Below are 896 nucleotides of genomic sequence, written 5' to 3'. Positions count from 1 at the left end.
TGAGAGAGAGAGAGAGAGAGAGAGAGAGAGAGAGAGAGAGAGAGAGAGAGAGAGAAGCAGCCAAGAGAGAAATAAAATTGCAGTGCAGACAAGAGAAGGCATGCTTTTTTAAATCCTGATCCAAGAAAAGCAGATCAATCATTCTGCAGTTGCTGTTGCACTCAAAACTGAATGGTTCTGCTTTCTACTTGAGTTTCATGGGGGGAAATGTAAAAGTATCTGGGGCTGGATGACAGATGAGTGGACTGTTTGCCCATCCCTTCCATACCTGCAGGTCCTCATAACTTTCCCTAATTGGGGGTGGAGAAATTGGTTCTCTAATTAGTTCAGTTCCAACATAAGGCTGCAACTCGCTGTCCAAGATCCAGCCTGAGTGAATGCAATGCAGCATTGTGAGATCAAACTGCCTGTCTCTACCACTCAAGTGGAAAGACACTGGTAAAATGCGTGAATATTGAATTTTGGTGGTGCTTATTCTTTGAGCTTGAAGTCTGGTCAACACTTGTGGCAGAACAAAGTAGAACACTGAAGTGAGGAAAGGAAGAATTCTGAGCCCAGGAATTCCGGAGTACCAGAACTGAAGGCCACTCAAGTTCTCATATACAAACCTTCTGGGTTTCTCTTCCAAGTATTCTTCAGCTGGATAATGTTGCTCTGCAAAGTCTGCTTTACAATGCATACTGAGCCCCTAACAGTCCATTTGCTTCTTGCGGGGACTATTTAATTCAACATTCAAAATGTGACTCATCCTGTCCGAAGTGATCCTGGGCTGTTCTGTCCTCTGCATACTCAGTCAACCTGTCTGTAGATCTGTTCTGCTTCATACGGAGCAGTCTGTTCTGCTTCAGTCTTGTATAGGTATTTAATGGCACAACCTTATGCATGCTTAGACTGAT

Source organism: Varanus komodoensis, unplaced genomic scaffold (assembly GCF_004798865.1).
Source record: "Varanus komodoensis strain SLA01 unplaced genomic scaffold, ASM479886v1 scaffold24, whole genome shotgun sequence".
Taxonomy (NCBI): domain Eukaryota; kingdom Metazoa; phylum Chordata; class Lepidosauria; order Squamata; family Varanidae; genus Varanus; species Varanus komodoensis.
Note: the sequence above shows the minus strand (reverse complement) of the source record.